At 28.2% G+C, this 19,842-nt stretch overlaps 1 long non-coding RNA gene across 3 annotated transcripts; it reads left to right on the forward strand.

Moving 5' to 3' along the window:
• The first annotated feature begins 456 nt into the window (after positions 1-456).
• LOC149058914 (uncharacterized) lies at positions 457-19,331 on the forward strand. 3 transcript variants are annotated; one of them, XR_016190450.1, is made up of 7 exons: positions 457-787; positions 11,086-11,204; positions 11,905-12,051; positions 12,359-12,419; positions 13,703-13,888; positions 14,741-14,786; positions 18,813-19,331. It is a non-coding gene; the product is annotated as an uncharacterized LOC149058914 (long non-coding RNA). The 3 variants fall into 3 exon arrangements; XR_016190449.1 differs by lacking the exon at positions 12,359-12,419; XR_016190451.1 differs by lacking the exons at positions 457-787; positions 11,086-11,204; positions 12,359-12,419 and having other exon boundaries at positions 11,621-12,051.
• The last annotated feature ends 511 nt before the right edge of the window (positions 19,332-19,842 follow it).

Raw genomic sequence — 19,842 nt, forward strand, 5'->3', positions numbered from 1 at the left:
GTGAATTATTAAATCATTTTTTATTGTGTTATGAAACATAAGTTAGGCTTATAATAAGAACATAATTTATAATTTTGTCGTTTTTTTTTCATTAAAAAAAAATGTAGGAGCTTATAGATTAAGAGCAGCTAACAATTTTATAGCTGTAATTAAAGTTTAAGCAATGTGAAATAAAAATTTAAGATGATTACAAATGATTATAAAATCACGAGTAAAATCAGAATAAACTAATGACAGATAAACTATATTAAATATTTCTATTTAAATAGGATTTTTACGACATTAACTATTTTTTCCGGCACTATAATTCAGTATTGTCTATAATATCAATAATTTGTGTTATTTTATAGGTACTCACTTGAGCTCAAAGCTTGGTAACATATTTTAAAGTTGGTGAAAAATTCTATAAAATAGCACCATTCTTAAACATGTGCTTTCCTTAATGAAGATCTAAGCATTACTTTTATCCAATCATTGAGTTTTAATTATTGAATCATTAACATAATGAAGTGGTAGTATGGAAATATTACTAGTTTAGCGATGCATTATAATTAAGCTAGGTGTGTGTGTGTGTGTGTGTGTGTGTGTGTGTGCGTGCATTTTTTATGCTAAAAACATTTTTCATAGGTATACAAACAGTGGGCAAGAAATATCCGCTCTGTTGTACAGTTGTAATAGTCGAGTGTATTCATCATTGAGTAAGTATTTGTAATGGATGTGTTTAATTTTGGATTGCAGATAAATCATTGATTCTGAACAAAAACTGTCTATCAACATATATTACTAAGTATACCGATTTATTATTTATTATTTGATAATATATTTTTAATGACATTATATTAATTTAACTATTAATATTTTAATTTTAAGTTTTCCTCAGTTCGTGTTAGTCAAACTTATACTGATACGGACACAAATATTATGTTTGTGTACAATTGGTACCTATGTAATTATGTAATGCTAATATAAAAAGTAGGTTATATTTTTATTTCCATTGCAATATAGTTGTATGACTATTCATTTTTTTTTCTTCATATCGTCGGTCGAGTGGAAATTTATGTTTAAATCGATTAGCATATTTATTTTCAGATACACTCACAATAAACATACACATTTTTTTATAAACAATGGAGCATTTGATATTATCCTCAGAACTTTTGATTGAAAAACTTGGATTTTGTTTATGTAAGTTATTCCACAATACTCTTTCACTGTGCATAGTGATAATGAGTGCAGGATTCGCTTATACCATATATTTGAGCGAAAATCACTATTCTACGGTAGATTGAATTTATTTTGGCAGAAAACATTTCATTTATTATATATTATTCGTATTTAATTATATAAATGTTATGTGTTATTATATATGATTATTTATTAGTTGTTAGTTGTATCATATATAATTATTATTAACTTAATACCAACTTACCGTAGAATAGTGAGGATGGATTCATAGTATAAATAGGCAATAGCTTAAAATGTATTTAAAAAGTTTGAAAATGTCATGGTATACCTGATTTATATTTTTTGTACATTTATATTCAAACAATCAAATATTATAATATACAAAAGAGCACCAAATTTCTTAGGTAATTTATTTTTGATATATTTACGACCATAAAATAAAATCAATTTTGTCAATAACTGGTTCATGCGAAAATCTCGTTTTTCCATGGTTATATTCAAAATGATAGGGAAATAGAATTTTACTTCTTAAAATTGAAGACCTAAATATTTTATCCACTATAAAACCTGTACAAATTCCATTCACCCCCTCTCAAACAAAATCACACATCATTGGAAAAACAATTCATTGATAACTCCACTCAAAAATTAATAAGAAATGATAAATACTATTTTGTTTTTATTATTTCATTAAATCTATTAACAATTTTTACTATATAGTTAGATTCATAAATAAATTTGACAAATCAAATAATGTTTAGTGACAGGATATTATAATTGATAAAGGCTGACATTTAGCAGATCCAACTGACCTGGTATGTTTTAGATATTATTGTGAACTCTTCTATGCACATTATCACGAAGTGAGGAGGATAGCTGTTTAATTAAAGGGTTTACTGGGAGAGTTAAAATTAGTTCAAAATTTAAAATAATATAATTGTTCTAATTGATTTATCGTAAGAATTTTTAAGCTATCGTGAAGATTATTGTTTGTAAAATACCAAAATGATGATGTTAATAGTCTTTAGCAGATGGATTGAAATGCAAGAAGTATTTTGGTGTTGGATAGAGCCCCATAATTGAATGCTATATGTCCAAACTGGAAGAATTATTGACTTGATATGGTAAGTTTATAAGTTAGGATTTTAAGAAAAAAAAACAGGTAAGTGGATATCACTCTGCTGTACATTAGGTGGTGGGGTGGACCTCTGATTAGGGTAGGTTAGATTTGAATGCAATTATAGGTATCATTGTATACGAAAAACGATTCTGAACGGAGATGATTTGTCAGTCTAGGATATATTATATTTAAATTTTGTCATATATTCTATTTTTCAATTAGAACGCCTTTGAATAAGGCATGGTTAATCAATTTTTCCAAAAACATTGCATGTAGTTATCATAATTCACAATACCTTATATTATCATAGATACACATATACCTGATTTCATAAAAATTTAAAACTCAAACACTCAAAACATTTTTCCTATAATGACGCTTCGAGTTTTCTCTATAGCTACTTGAAGAAAAACTTATGGAAAACTTAGTTAAAAACACAAACAATTTTATGATTTTTCAACTTTACAACTTTACAACTTAACAGATTTCGTAAAAATTTGAACTTCAAACGCTTATAAAAAAAAAATTGTGACTAAAGATTTTTTTTTTTTAGCTGCAATAAGAACAACTCATAATAAACCTTGTATTAATTTTTCAAGTTTTTTTGGTCATTTTAAATTGTTTTACCAACACTTCAAAAAAAATTCTCATAAAAATCGAAAATTTCAGTAGTCTATAAATATCTCAAAAAAATTCAAAACATTTTGAAAATTAAACTGTAACACTAACATAAACATTTGGTGAAAATTTACAGTGATTAGGTTTCAAATTACAACCATATTAAAAAATCGATTTGGTCGAAAACTGATTTTGAGTAAAAATTCCCGTTTTTCTGTCACTTTTTTTTGTTTTTCACGATTTTTTTGTAAACTGTTGGAAAATGTTTACTTTTGACCTCTATAATCCACCAAGGATATTCACTTTGACATTGGAAACCACCCCCAAAGTTTGAAATTGAAGCATTATTTAGACTAGTTATGCTGTACACAGACACAAAAAAAAAAATACTCATCATTGTAAAATCAATACATTCATCACTTCGTTCAGAATCCAAAAGTATTGGCAGAAGGAGTCTATAGTTAATAGTTTTACGTTTAAGTTTTATGTGTGAACTCCCTCCAGATTCGGTGTTTATCTAGGATTACACGAAGATATTTAATTTAACCTTTGAAATTATTTGATTATATAACGTAACAGGCAGTGAATCGAGATTTTTAAGTAAAAATATTACTTTAACAAATTTAGATTCGTATATTTTAATTTTCCAACTGTTTGTCTTCAAGCTAACTATATTTAAATGGTTTTTAATTATAATACTTTCTGTTCCAGTGTAATTTTGTTCTACAAGTTTAGAAAATATTTAACTATGATAAAATTCTTAACATTTTATAAATTTACAATTTATTTAAACAATTATTAGGTATTATACAATATCTTAATAATTTAGTTTTATTAGTGTATTATATATATTTATATACAAGGTGAGATTGCCTAAATTCAAGAACAGATTATTTCTTTAATTTCCTGAGATCTGTAAGGTAATTTATTATTTCGATGTACAAATCACGTGCTAAAATATCTATATAGGTGTTTATAAGTATAAAAATGTTTGATAGGTAGTAAACTTTTGGATTATTTAATTTATTTATCTATTAAAATGTTGTAAATTTGTTCTGATTAGATACTAAACGCTTCATTATAATATGTTTATTTGCAACTATAAAAATATTAGCTCCTAATAATTTTGACTTAAAATATTAATTGTAGTGTCCAAGTTGTTCCTACTATGACTCTTCACTTTTTTACGTAAGCATTTTTATAATGTACAGGGTGATTTTTGAAGCATTTTATTTTTATTGTTAAATTATGCATATTATATTACAATTCAGGTTTTTGGAATTTTTAAATTCACATTAAAATCATTTTTCCGAATCATTGATATTTTTTTACCACTAAAAAGTGGTCATGTGATAATACAAACTTCAGTTTTTCAAACAGGAACCTCCCTTTTTATATTTTTATTAATAAGCAGATTCTTTATCGAGAATTTTTATGTATCTAAATCAAAATTCAAGCGAGTAGTTTTTGAATTATGTAACTTTGTGTTTTAAGAATAATATGTTTATGGTAATGGGTTTAGTAGATAAGGGGCTTAATTGATTTGAAAAAGTTATCTGCAATTACTATTGATTTATCATAAAAAATTACCCAAGTATAATATACTATATTAAACATCAAATAAAGTTTTTATTTTTATAAAACCATTATTAAGGATTATTATCCTTAGTATAAATATCTTACTTATTCAAAAACTACTCATTAGAATTTTGATTCACAAACAACAAAATTTTGAAAAATTGCCCATTAAATCATTTTTAGTAAATAAGAAGGGTTCTAATTTGAAAAATAGTATCGCCCCATGATACTTTTATTTTAAGTAGTATAGTCTTTAAATCCACTTAAAAATTCTAAAATTCAGAATTTAAATTAATGTTCTATTAAAGGGAAAATGGGGAAGATAATGCTTAAAAAATCACTCTGTATAATAAAATAAAATAATAATCGATACACTATAAGACAGTGCTATTAATAGGTACTTATTCCCAAAGTAGTAGGATTAGTTATCTTGCTACGAGCATAGTTCAACTGGAATTACTTATATAAGGTGATGTATACATTTTTTTATTATTTTATGATACATTTTTAACATAAGATATAACTTAAGATAAAATGTATTAATTAGCTAGCATTTCCAATAATGTAATTTTAATTAAAAATAATCGTATTAGATTTTTATTTTTAGATGATAACTAGGAAATATTTTCGTTGATATTTTCAAATATTCTGAAATGTGTATTTAAAATTTATATTAGAGTTATCTTTTTGAATTTTAACTATATTATTTTATCAAAATAACAAATGGTTTACTTTTCGATGAGATTTTTTTTAACTATAAAATTGTATGATCTGTTAAATAATAATTTACAATCAGCACAAAAGATTAAAGAATATTTACATAATATAGGATAAAGTAATAAACAATAAGTTAAATTAAACTACAATTATTTACATCATTGATGAGATTTAAAAATGTAAAGTAGCTGGTAGGTAAACACGTCTTCTTTTAACATTAAAAGCAGGTACATTTCCCTGGCACCCCACTTTTTGAATTTTTGAACCAAACCCGAAGCTTTCGATTGTTCTTGTTTGTTCCTTCACCGTTCTCAACTTATAGCTCATTTAGGGTGGGATTGCTCGGGAAATTCTAGCACCCCCACATTCGAATTTCGGAACCGAACTCGGGGCTTTCGATTGTTCTTGTTATTTGTTCCGTAAATTTCGACGTTTGTTCCAACACCGTTCTCGACTTATGGCCAATTTACGCTGGGGGTGCTAGGGAAATTCTTGCATCCTCACTTTCGAATTTTGTAACCGTACCAGAGGCATTTGATTGTTCTTCGTTTGTTCTTGTTTGTTCCGAAAATGTCGTGGTTTGTTCCTTCACCGTTCCCGACTTATAGCCCATTTACGGGGGGAGGGTGCCAGGGAAATGCCCCCTATTTTAACTTACACTACATTATATATTAAATCAGTACTTAACAAAAAAATTATCTACTTACAAAAAAATGTAATCATCGTATTTTAGTCAGTGTACAAGCATGTTGTTAATCAACGTTTACAGTTATAACAAACCGCGTATTTTATTTTATATAATATATGCAATTAGAAATAAATAATAAATTGTTATTGATAAATGTTGAGTTGCATATTGTATTAGATTTTTTATGTATTATGTTTTTATTGTTGACTGTTGAGTACTAAACTGAATGTTTGTGTATTATATTATTTCCGTAAAAATGGTTACAAGGGTCATGGTTGATTTCATAAATTTAGCCCTCCTAAAACAGTTGTCAAAATTTCACCTATGATAGGTAGTAAAAACAAAAATGCAATCCATAAAATTTTACGTTTGTGATCAAATATTTAAAATAATTGGTAGTGCTATTCAGCTAAAAAATGTTTAAAGATCTTTTGACCGAGTTCAATCTTTAAAGATTTTGTTTTTAACAACACAAAATAAATATTTAAGTATAAAACTTTGTTTATTCAATATTAACGTTCTTAATGTTAACTTAACTACCTAACCAAATTTCATTTTTTTCATTAATTTTCCCACCTTTTGCAAATCATTAAATTACAAATTATATATTATTTATAATATATAATAATATAAATAAATTATTAAATTATAAAAAGTATTATATTTATGCATATTATAAGAAAAAATGTAATATTAATGTATTGATATATTTTATTCGATTCTATTCGCTCGTTAGGAAGGTGTTTCGTTTATGCGCTCCAGTATATGGCACTCTTTCACGTGGTTATGCGTTACCTCAAGTTGATTGTTAAAAAAAAAATATATACTTAAATTGTATAAAAAAAATAATTTTTAATAAAGAATAAAAATTCAATTTGAACAAAAAATCAAAATTAAATTAAAAAAGCTAAAAGTTACTCATAAAAATATCTATTTTGGATTTAGAATCTTATTTGAATAAAATCTAGATTCATACAAAAATCTAAATACAATAAAAAATTAAAAAATGGATACAATATTAAAAAAGCCTAAAATCTTATTTGTTAAAAAATGTAATCTGAATATAAAAATCTATTTTTACTAAAAATCAATAAATTAATGACTATAAGATAGGGATTTTAGATTTTTTTTTGGACCATGGAAAATTAATTTAATATAAAAAAAATATAATATACTGTGTTAAATGTTATAATTGTAAACGTTGATTAATAACATTTTTTTGTTAAGTACTGATTTAAAATATAATGGGACTTAAATTAAACTAGGGGGTATTTCCCTGGCACCCCACCGTAAATGGGCTATAAGTCAAGAACGGTGAAGGAACAAACAAATACAAACGAAGAACAATCGAAAGCCCCGGGTTTGGTTCCGAAATTCGAAAGTGAAGGTGCCAGGGAAATGTACCTATTAAAAGCTTGGCTATTTTGACTTTCAGTTTGTTTGAAATGCAAAAAATGCGTTTAACTACATGCCAAATATTACAGTGACCACAAAAAACTTCAGGTTATTGAAAAACGATTACTATAGGTACTAAACTTACGATTAAGTATACTCAACAGTTCTAGATAAGAATATAATAGGTTAGCATTGGTATATTTAAGATTCTATCTACATCTAAAAACAGTCAACTTATTTGTTGGACAGCTTGTTGGTGAAATAATATTATTATTATTTATATAATTTCGAGGATTTATAATGTTTTGTAAAAACTAGACAATTATTGTCACAGTAATAATGAATGTGCGTTAAATTTCGACATTATGTAGTATGTACTACGTTTAAAGCAACCAAACAGTGAAACATGAACCTAAACATGTAGGTACCTATATTATAGCATAAACATTAAAATCGATAGATATTTGAACTTCTTGGTAAATTCATTAAATTCCATACATTTTAAATTATCCATGACATTCAATTAATTATTATTTATAATCGTAAATAAAACTCGTGCAGAAAACAAAAAGGTTGTTTTGGTTGCTAAATTAAAAACTTATCGACATCCATTACATAATAATTTTAAAACTGAAATATACGTAAAGGTCAAACTGTACCTATATGAAAACAAAACTACTATAATATTGTCGTAATTTTTAATTTATCTAATTTTGAACTTTCCGCTGAATTTTAGTTTTAAAAACACATAACTACGCCATTAGTCAAGTTTCACCACACATCTGGCAAATTGAAATGTATGGTTATTATTAGTATATTCAAACATATATAATCACCACAATTAATACATTTTTAATCTAAAAAACTGAGTTAGGTTATTATTAAATGTTTTAATAATAATAAACACAGAACTAAAAAAAAAATATATTTAGCATACTTAAATTTCTATATTTTATACAGTTTATGTTTTTTTGAAAGAGAGAAAAATTGTTTTAAATTAATCAGGAAACAATTATATTTATATTCTTATAAAAAAACTTTTCAAAATTCATATACCTAATATAAGGTACTAAAATATTACATTGATTTTCACGTTCAAAACCATCTATTGTGTAGATCAACGAGAAAAAAATATTTAAGACATCATAATGAAGAAACCATATAGTATTATGTAGAAGTATAGAAAATATTACACAAAAGAACAAAATTCAATTATAGAGGAATAAAGGAATTTTATGAAATTATATTATAACTAAAATTAAACCCAGATAAAATACTCGGAAAACTATATAAAATTTCATCTGTATTTAATATTTTCATAACTAACCCAGACACTCAGTTTCCTTAAAAAAAAAAAATAATAATAATGAAATAATTATTATAGTGACAGTATACGGAAACTCAGTATTTGGCACTAGTCTCATTTCTCTTGTCCGGTTTCAGTCCGTATTTTATTATTATTTTCTATCTGAAAACAATGGTGAAACAACGCATATTTTGAAATATATTATATTCACTATGAACGCGGAAAGGTTTACAATACTATTCGTAGTTTAGATTATTCAAATTTTAAGTGCCTATAACAAACAATAAATTATAACCAATAATAACGTTTATTGAATATAGGCATATAGCGCAATACGATATTTGACACTTTTGACCTATTAAATTCTAATAAATTAAAATATTAAAATACTATTTACTAAAATTTGTGTCAATAATTAATAATATTTCAATAACATATCAATGTTTTACACTAATATAAGCTGATAGAGCTAAATGTCTAATCCAACGTTTTAATTACGAATGAATCAAGGAATTATATTAAAAATTAGGTTAAATATACTAGTATCATAGGTATAAAACAAGAATTTTCATTTTTAAAAAATATTAAAACTTTCTAGGCGTCCAGATTTTGATTTATACAAAAGGTTTTTGAAACGCTTTTTCTAAAAACATGCATAACACAAAAATATTTATAACAAACTGCAGAATATTAAAAAATCTAAAGGTTAAACGCTATAAGACACAATAAGTAATTAAGACACTATTCATTTAAAAATAATTATTTGTCAATGAATATCTAATGCGTAAATGAACGATTCTTTTTCTTGTTCTAATACCAAATAATTTACGAATAATATTAGATTTTAAGTAGCATTATTTTTTTTAAACAGCTATTATATATTTATTTTTTTTAATCATTAAATTCGAAAATAATTTAAATGAAATATTTATGTTTTTTTTAGAAGTTACATTTTGTTCATTATTTTTAACTTTGCATTGAATTATAATCTGTGTTTCAAAATTTGTATTTGAGTACCTAATAATTTTATAATTATAGTAAAGGAGAATAAAAAAAAAAATAAAATTAATTTTAATTTAGTCTAATCGGCTATTAGTATTGTTTTTTTTCAAACCATATTTCATAAGCTACGCAGTAGTAGTTATTTAAGTGACTTTGTGTTGGTATAAAGCATGCTTATAAACAATACTTATCTAAATATTAATTAGTTTGTGTGCTTATTTCAGACAAATTAATTAATAAATTCTTATAATATTACAAGAACAAACGTTGCGATAACGCCTAAATATGGATTCCGAAAAAATATTGTCCATCTCGTCCCAATCAATTTGAAATATGTTTCATCGCTATAATATTAATACCATCATGGCAGTTTTTTAATTTTCCCTTTTTCCACGAGTTTACGAAGAAGCCACCCATTTTAACCGGAAGTGAATATTCGTCCCGGGCAAATCGTAAGCGGCATTCAAATCCTGTTTACGTGTGGGAGGGATGGGGTGTTGGGTACTACGGGAACAACGAGGCGGTAGACGTAAAATAAAAACAAATGAGCAATTATTATTCATAGCTCAGGCTTAGGGGAAATCCTTATCCGGTTCACTACTGGCTGCGCACCACAGGGTGGACAGAAATTATGGGCTAGATTTATGTTCGTAGCGTTTTCTGGGTGTCAAATCGTATCCTATGCTTGTAACGTTATTTTATTTTAATATAAGCAGCGCTCGTACGCCCGGGCTCGGTATTTATTTATCACACGACGTAATAACTGCGAGTCATGCACAACTATTATATATTCTGAAGACTAAACTGATGTTTTATTTTATATTATTACGATGATCACATGTGCAATAGGTGTAATTATAATCGTTGCCGAAAATTCCTAGGAGGAAATTCACTTGGGTGGATGGGATACTAACAACGAAGCTAAATGTAAAGCCCTATACCACACTCACAAATGTGTTAGTCTTTAAAGGCAAAGTAATAATGAAGTTTTTCACATTTTCTGTGGCAGAATTGTTTTTGATATTTTTTATCGTAAGTATGTAATTTGCGCCAAATAAAAAAAAACCTGTAATTTTTACAATATTGTACCTACAAAAATTGTAATTTCGTCACTTTACGAATGATTGTAATATTGTAATGATTGATTGTAATATTGTAAGTATATGCACTTGTATAAAAATGAGTACCTATTATTTCAGTTAATAATCAAAATATGTTATATAAAACTCGGGAGTAACATAAAATACGGACAAGATTTCCCCCGAGCTGCATTAATTAATTTTACAGCATATCGTTGACACGTTTGTCAATAATTATTTAAAACCTATCAAATAAAAACCAATGAAATAGCATAACTTAAACTTTAATTCGTTTAAATCTATAAGAGCATTATGGCAGTGTTGTCATATTATATTATTTGTAGTTATAATTTTTTTCACTTAAACTCATTTTAAAAAACATTGCTTTGATTGACAGTTAGTACAGCTCAATTGGCCCTTTGATTGTGGCAGATTTGAACGGTTTAATTGGTAAACACAACGACTGTTAATCCGGCAACTCAAGGATCGAAACGGCATCTCTATCTCAAGTGCACAGTTATGTACTAAATTTTTCCGAACTGCTATATTATAGTAATCGATTTACATCGCTTTCCGTCTGCAAACTCTTTAGATCACAACTTTCCATCCCTTTTTTTTTTTATCTCGGAGATCATTGAAACCTGCATCATGTTAATTTCTAATTAGAAAAAAAAAATTTCTGAGGAATTAAGCAAGTTAGGAACGCTAACTCTGTGAGAGTGCTAAATTATCGGCTTCTAAAATATTTTGTTCAACGCAATAAACTAAAGTTCCATACACAATTAAACAATTTTTATATACTTGTACAATTGTACCAACTTTAAAATGTTGGCTGATGATAGAAATATAATATTAATAGTCAATGTTATTTATTCATATTTTATGTACTAAAACTAACAAAAACTTGATACATTTACCATTTAAATTCAAATAATTGAAATTGAAAAAGTGGTTTAGATTAATTCAAATTGCATGATAGTTGTCTTCCAATTTAACACAAATTATAAGACGTAATAAAATCGGATCAATACACCATCTTCCTATTTATTGTACCAATAGCCATAACCATGGTTTTAGATGTTAACGCCTATGGTTATAGACTTATGGTATTATTCTCACTAGTTACTACTATTCCTTCGTGACAATGCTGATTCGTTTTTTTACTTGAGTATGCACGTCACATCAATTGACTTCTGATTCCGACGGGTAATTTCAGGCAAGTCAATCGCACGTGCGCCTCCTCTGTGATGTGGATGATACTCGTAGCTGGCAATTATTCACAGATTCGATTAACAGCAACCAACGACGATGGCTGAGAAAAAGTCGTTGCAGATGATTGTATTGATACGGGACTATCGAGAGGGTGAGTTGACGGAGAAATCCGAAAATTGCATTGCACTTCAACCTCGCACCTTTATTTACCACCTCAGTGACCGTTATTCGCTATTCATGGCCACAGTGAAAGATTAATCGTGAACTTTCAAAACACCAATATAGTGATAACTGAAAATAAATTATTTTAAAATATACTATTAATACTTTTGGATAGGTATAGATAGAATTAGCAAATGGCTCAAGTTAGATTTCATTTTGTCATCCTTAACTTTTACTAAATTAGAAACTAAAACATGATTTACCTAAAACTCAAATATTTCCTTTATTTAATACAGTTTTAAGAAGGAGGAGTCATTGCTCTATTGTACAGTTAGTATCAAGTGAACCCATCATTGAGTAAGTTAATGAAATGTATGTATTAAGCTCAATTTCAATAATAAATTATTGCATGCTAATAACGATTCTAAGTGAAGACGTACTGTCAAGTAATATTTGATAACTCTTAAATGTATAAATTGGTGACAAAAGTAAAATAAAAATAATGAAATTTTATCTGATCGTTCAATTTCTGTGAGGGTCAGAAAAATGGGGGCGTGTACCGTCTATCTCTTTTCAAGTGTTTATTATTGTTACATTTCAAATCTTAATAAAGATGCTAAATGGAGATCAAGTCTCATGAAATGATATTACAACGAACCAATATGTTCATACTCGTATTATAACATATAACATATTATATTTGTATGTATATTATTGATTATTAAATCGTTTGTGTTAACAAACTAACATGTTTAAATACCCACGAAAATAACTTAGCTCTGGTATCGCAGTTAAATAATGGACCACCTTTCAGACTAAAGTTAATCAGGCCTTATATAAAAACGTAACTAATAAGTTTTGATGAGAATAATAAATACATTAAAATATCGATACGGATTAAATGTATTATAATACATATATATTTATTTGATAAATAATGCAATACAATTCATAATCTGCTGAAATATAGCTAAAAAAAAATGTTTTTTTGAAAGAGAGAAAAATTGTTTTCAATTATATTTATAAACAATTATATTTATATTCTTATAAAAAAAACTTTTCAAAATACGTTTAAAATTACATAAACAATAATAATAGCAATAAAAATATTTATATTTATACGAACAATATCTATTGGAATCTTAAAAAGACATTTGTGTATAATTTTTACCCGTTTAAAGTGATCTGTCAAAAACATTGAGTTATAATACAATATTAAAATTATTTTGTTATGAATCTCATTGTTTTATATTCAATTTAATAAAAACAAAAATATTTATTTATTTGAACTACATAGGTGTGCACAGTTCCAAACTTAAAATTGATTATTTAACTGTATACACAATATTGTACCACATAAATAGCACAAAGTATTTATTTTATATTCATATATTTTTTTTAAATATGTAAAACTTATTTATCAAGAAACTAAAAAAAAAAAACAAAAATCATAAAATAAAATCACTGGAATCAAATTAAAAAAATCTTTTCTACACAAATTGATTTAAAAATAATTAAATATAAATACGTATTATATATATTTTTTTTGTGAGGGGAATCCGCCGCAACATAGGTCATTGGGCGTGGGGTGGTATGGTAGGGGTTATTTAAAATAATTATTTTTGTGTATTTGTTTGTAGGTTTTTAAATGGGTAGGGTTGTAACACGTGTTTGTGTATGTGTGACAAGGATATGTTGCTAAAAATACCGGGTGGTCACCCATCCGGGAGCTGGCAACTGCAACCGGTACGTACGCTAAGTACATTTCCACAGATTGAGCGTGCAGCCGTGCCTCACCAGGCCACTAAATATATATTTTTATTACGGTACGTTACATTATAACCTAGCGTATGAGATACTAAAATCGAAAGACTAAAACTAATATTTTATCAGGGATGCGAAATTGTAGTAATCGTCGATTATTATCAGTGTTGAGACCAGATAAGTAAAAATTATCTAGATATAGATAAAAGATTATTGCTCTAATATTATCTAGATTAAGATAAGATAGCATGTATTTAAATTATCTCAGATAAGATAAAATACAAACAAAATTTATCTAGATAAAAAAAAAGATAGATAACGTCATATTATTATCATTGGCGTAATAATTTAATTTCATTTTGGTCTATTTATAGATTGGGAATTAATTTTTTCCTGTTAAAAGCTTGATAGTTCTATACATTTATAATTATAATACGACGTTCGTATAATTATTATTATTTTTGTTGATCGTGTTTTACTATATTTAACATTATGACTATTTTCTATTTGATATTTATAAAATGGACTCCATGAATTTCATGCATACAGGGCGCTCAAAAAAATTTTTTTTCGATTTACTTATATTATCTAGATAATTACTAAAAAGATAACGATTTTTTTATCTTAAATAATCCTTAGATACCTATCCACATTTTCATCTAGATAAGATAAAATATAAATAAATATTATCTAGATGAAATATCTAGATAAATTTATCTAGATAAGTCTCAACACTGATTATTATTTATTATATATTTTCATGGAAAAAAATGTGCAAGAAGACTTTTTTTCAAACTTTGATAGTTCTTTTACATAATTATATTTTTATATTTTTATGTTGAATCGATTTAATAATTAGTATTAATTCATCAAAGTCAGGATGGAATTTTTATTTTTATTTTTTTTTTTTTTAGATTAATGAATTCGAGGCATATACAATCGTCGGTGCTTAATAGAAAAGTAAAAAAAGAAATAATAATTATGAAAAATATTGCCATTTAAGACTTAATTTTTTTTAATAACTTAAACATTAATTCACTTGAATTGTTTTAAAAGCTACAATTACAACTACAATTCTATGAATGATATTATAATTTTACATTAAAGATAAAATATACTCGAAATATTATATTATATGTCGGTATAATAAAATATTATAGTAGGTGGTGTAGTGGCCGGGCGGATTAAGGGGTTGTTTGCAACGTGCACCGTCACCAGTTTGAATCCCATAGGCGGCATCGCTCTTCGGGGGCAGTTCATGCTGTCTGGAAAGAGAGGCCACCACTCCCCACCCAGATATGGCAGAAACTTACGGGTACACATTCGAAATTCTGCCAAAAACATCCACGAGTACCAAAATCAACAATTTCCTGCCCGACAGTTCCACAGGCTAATGGCGCGTGATGTCCAAGTCTCAACTCCCAATAAAAAAAAAATAAAAAATTATATTCAAATTTGTATCCACACAACTACACGAGTGAAATTCATTTTTGTCTCAAATATCACGACGGTGACTGAAGAATTTATAATGTTCTAAATTCTAAGCAAATATATTAATTTTACAACGATGTTAGTTCCTTTATGGGTCCCACGTGATACCAAGATTTTCACAGTGGAATCATTATTCTGTTGAATTAAAAAATCGTACTTTTAATGCTAAAAATAAAAAACAAAATGTTACTGTATATAAACAAAATATATTTTATTGAAAAATTTAATGAACAATTTAGTGAACATAACAAATGTGTGCTTTAACATTTTGAACAGATTATGTCGAAAAAATGAAGTATAATATATAATACAATGCAAATTGAAAAAAAAAAAACAATAACTAATAATTTTAACAAAAACAAAAAAAAGGCATCAGAGAAGACGTGGCGATGTGAGTGGTACGTAATGGTGATTGAGTGATAATCGCAGAAGATGCTAGTAAGGCTACTGGTCACCTCTACAACGTTATTCGGTCGGTCCTGAGGGGCGTTCGAGAATCGTTGGCGCGTTTGCCCGGGGCACGAAGACGACCATGGCAGCGGATGGAGCCCGACCACGACGGTTGCGAGACGAACAACGATTGACGACAAGTGGCTAGTGCGCGATGTTGTGCGCTTGACGATACTGCAGGTGCTTAATACGATGATCGTTGTGCCGGTGACGACGGTTACCTAAGCTCCCGGAGCGAGCGATGAAGACTATAAAATATGATGGGTACTGTGGAATGGGCGGTGACCTAACTTAGGCGTCGTGACTAGGCCGACAGCGTCAGACCACTAGGCGAAAAGGGGAGAGAATCGGTAGTGAGACTCTCCGTGATTTTCGCCCTGGCCAAATCCGTCGGCACCGTGCAGTCTGCCGCGGCCAATGGTCCCGCCGTGGAGTCGCGCACCGCCGTAACTCTGAAACGTTTAGTTTCTTCGAGTCCATCAGCGCTATACTGACATCCGTGTTCCTATCTACCCTACATAAATTATAATCATCTACTACCCGAACACTTTGAGCTCTACGGAAATCCGTCGTCACCGTCGCAACGAGTCGTATTCGTGCATTGCAGTCGTTGTTGGTATCGACGGGGCGGCGTCGATGCCCGCGTCGATATGGCTAGTCTCACCGTCGTCGTGTCGTCGTCGTCGATCGCAATCGAAGCAGCTAGGCGTCCACCGCGCCGTCAGAGGGTCTCGCGTGTCGGCGATCCCGAGCACCCGACGTCTGCGATCCCGTTGCGCCACAACTGGTGGCCGAATAACACGTATTGGCGACTTACCGCCGATCACCCTGCAGTGCTCTGTCACGTACCTTCCTCGTCCTCACATCGCCACGCCTTTGTCTGCTGCCCTCAACCAGGGGGGGAACTTTCGTACGGTTTCACTTCGGGAAAAAACTCAATAAAAAACAACGAATTCCGCGTACGGCTCTTGTTACGCCTCTCCACACCGCGCTAATGATTCTCATCAAGATGCCCGGGCGTGGAGGTGCGCGTATCGCTGGAGTGTTTCCCGGGTCCAGCCAGACGAACAAGCCCCAAAAAGGGGATGTGACCTCCTTTCCCCTGGTCGGCGTGACGTCCAACGCCTCGTCATTTTGCTTAACATGTTCTTCTACGGCCGCGACCTGCTTGGTTGACGACGTCGCAATCACGTCGTCTGCAATAATGTTTATCTCAGCCGGTCCAATGTTGGAGGATTCGTCCGGTTGAGCGATTATGGCAGTCGACGCGTCGTCGCCTGTGAACTGCTTTGCATAACTCAGTAGACCCGCCAAATCGTCATAAGTTATTTCTTCGTTGTAGTTATCGAATCTGTGTAGCTTGGTTTCCATTTCATCGTATTCGATGTTGCTATTTGTTTTGTCGATAACTTTTCTTATGGTGGTCTTTTCAATGTGGTCGGATTTCTCGATATTATAAGATGCAGCCATTTTGCAGGTGTATTATGCGCGTGTAGGTAGACAGAAAAAAATAAAATGAACCATTTCCGGATTTTGTCGTAGACCAAAGCCAATAATTTCAAACAAACCGTTGTTTATTAGTGGCCAGCTAGTACGCAATAATATTATTATAATTGGCCAGCATCAGTTGGATTTTGAGCCTGTTAATTTTTTTAAACACCATTATTGTTATTAATATACCAACTACACTTAGGTGCAGATATTATAATACTATTGTATTGTAATATTTTGACGAGGATTTATATTTATCGATTTTAAATTTTAATCAAATGTTAGTCTTTTAGATTCTGATTGGAGCGATCAATCTATTGCAATTTTTTAATAATTGTGTATGTGTGTGTATTTTTGTAAAAGGAAATTGAAAAAAAAAAGTTGAGTGTAAATCCAAAATAATTTCTTATGAGCATCTGAAGTTCAAATATTGACAAAATTCGTATAAATCATGATAATTGCAAATTATTTTGATTTATAAATTCATTCAAATGTTTTTTTTTATATCTATCATTATAAAATTTGATACACAATTCCGAATAAATTTGTCATCCTTTATCAAAAAGTGTCTACCAGAAAGTCAAATTTAATTTTTATGAGCGTTTGCAGTTCATTTTTTTTTTTTTTTTTAATATAGAATATTTGTTCGATTTCTAATGGAACGATTTTCTTATCTCATTATATTTCTAAAAAGAATAACCGTATAGATATTTATAATTTATAGTAGGTACTTTTATTTAATTTTTTTTTATTTACTTGATAAGATATTTCAAAATATTTTGACTCATTTTTAGTTGTATAAAAGATTTTTCAATTTTCAACATTTTTTGGTTTTTTCTTTAAAGAAAATATGTTATTCATTCAGATTAAGAAGCTTGAAAATTAAATGCAAGACACCTTATACATTGTTACAACATCAGATTAAAAGAATAAAAGATAAGATTATTAGATTGAAAATTTACAAATTATTTTGTGCTTAATACTATATGAAATTTTTAATTTTTATACCTAAAGATTGAAAATCTAAAACAAGTTACCGCATAAGTTCATCATGTAACCAATAAAAATAAAAATATATAAAACAATTTTTCCTTTTTTGTTATCAGTTATTTCAAATTAAAATTTGAACGAAATTACATATTAAAACAAAAATAACAAAACCAATTATTTCGCTGGAAAGTAATTGAAATATTTAAAATATGATAATTTATGCTTTATGTTTTATACTTGCAGTGACATTTTCAAATGCATTTTGTTCAACAAAAATAAATTTCACCTATTATAGTACTAATGTCTAAAAACAACATAGATTCCTTTAATCATAATAATATTATTAAATATACCCACTAAGTAATATTATAGACGGACAGACCGCCTTCGCTCAGAATCAGAATCGTTTATTTGATACATCCATTACTCATTAGTCATTAGACACCTAATATACAGCATAGCATTACCACTTCCCGCTTCATTATTACTATTACTATTATTTCTATTTTTATCAATTATTATAATTTTATATTAAGTTGGTAAAAATGTATTTTCGTTTTATAGATACTGTCAAACAATTTTACAAATTTATAGACAGCTGCTATTCACTTACCGATCACGTACAAGCAACTGGTTAATAAGACACGTCCGGGTGAATACAAAATAATATGTAAACAATACGACGTGACGTAGTGACATCGACATAATGGAGTCGGTAAGCTGTGATAATTTGTTAATCCGTCGAATGTATGTCGTAAATCACACAAACCAGTTAACTTTGTATACAACGAATACCATACGATAATAAGCGTTACATTGTACTTCTTGATTTTTAATCAGTATACTATTTTATTTAAAAAATATTGTCCATTTATTCAAGCTCTTTTATTTGGAATATTTCTATTTTTATGGTCATGGGTCATATTTTAATACTAATATGGATTCTAATTTCTCAGGTCCAACAAAAAGGCTATAGGAGATAGGATAATATATTATAGGATTTTATGTCTATCCTATTTTTAAATTTTTTCTAAAATATTTTAAAAAAATTCCTTAAATACTATCTATCTCGAGTAGCGTATCCAAAACTTATGAAATCAAAGTTTTTTAATATCTATTATACCTATTCATTTATGGATATATTTTATATTGTTTAACTATAAAATTATACATAAATATAACAACTCAAACATCATTTTTTTCCTATGCAACACACTTGATTACAAAATATTTAATTAAGTTATATTATTTTTAAAAATATATATTTTATTCCTTTATTTTTTTACTAACATCATTAAAATGTATACTTATATATACTACTATTATAATGTATTATTATATAATATAATATTGTAATATGTAATGTTACATCAATATAAATTAGAAAATATGAAGGTGTTGTGAAAAAATAATCAATTCGTTCATTATTTGTTAAAACATACATTGAGACTTGGGTAATTTTTCACCAATTTAGCTAGAATAATAAAATATCGGGGAAAAAATTTTGAAATTAGATATCTTGATTCAGCTAAGAAAATTTTATATATCATTTAATTTTTGTCTAAAGTAAGAAATATAAACAATGAATTGTGAG

This window comes from Diuraphis noxia, unplaced genomic scaffold, assembly GCF_037042655.1.
Source record: "Diuraphis noxia isolate RWA-SAM2 unplaced genomic scaffold, SU_Dnox_SAM2 contig0002, whole genome shotgun sequence".
NCBI classification, from domain to species: domain Eukaryota; kingdom Metazoa; phylum Arthropoda; class Insecta; order Hemiptera; family Aphididae; genus Diuraphis; species Diuraphis noxia.